Here is a 918-nt window from a genome sequence, read left to right as displayed (position 1 = left end):
CCGCAACCAGCATCTCACAGTACCCATCGTGCACAGATCTTCCGATAGCCAAGCCAAGCAATAATGTGACCCACACGTTCTTGTGAAATGCCAATTATGCTTGAAATTTCTCTCTGAGTGATACGACAATCATTCTGAATCAATCTGTCAACCTTTTGCTTGTGAAACTCGGTGGTTGTTGTTACAGGATGTTCAATTCTTTGTTTGTCATGCAAGTCAGATGTTCCCACCTTGACATCTTTAAACTTACTCGCCCAATGACACACAGTACTCACATCAACACAATCACCATAAACAGCTTGCATTCTCCTTTGGGGTGACACCTTCTGCTGTGAAGAATTCAATGATTGCACGTTGCTTAAGTCTCATTGATTGACCATCTGTGTAGGGTTCCATACTTCGCACTTTAACAACACAACCATTCAATACTAAGGCTTCCTGCCAAATGGAACTGTAGAGGAGTCTCTACTGAACAAGACAGTACTTGACACATACCAGTACTGCCATCTGTTGAGGAGTTACGAAGGTGGAGGTATTACTTTTCATTCAACCCTTGTAAATGTCTACTATATCACTGAGGAAGAGGAAAGGGTTTGATTTCTGTTGCTATTTTCATTGGCTGGTTTAAAATGGTTTAAAAGGAATTCTCAGTTAGTTTAAAATATTTTTTATCTATGTATTTTATATTCTTAGTGTTTTGTGTTCATTAGAATTTGCCTCAGAGGCATTGGTAAACAGCTTAAGTAAAATACATAATGCTTCATGTCTCTCATTCCTTGGACCCGTAATTGGTACTGAGACAGGTGCATGAGAAGTGCAGTACAGAGAGAAATACAGAAACCAAATTAATATAGGAAGGAGGCAGCAGCGACTGTGGATTGCTCTGTTATTCTACAAGAAGACAACAACCACTCCTTC

This window comes from Anolis carolinensis, chromosome 1 (genome assembly GCF_035594765.1).
Source record: "Anolis carolinensis isolate JA03-04 chromosome 1, rAnoCar3.1.pri, whole genome shotgun sequence".
Classification (NCBI taxonomy): Eukaryota; Metazoa; Chordata; class Lepidosauria; order Squamata; family Dactyloidae; genus Anolis; species Anolis carolinensis.
This window is presented reverse-complemented; position numbering follows the sequence as displayed.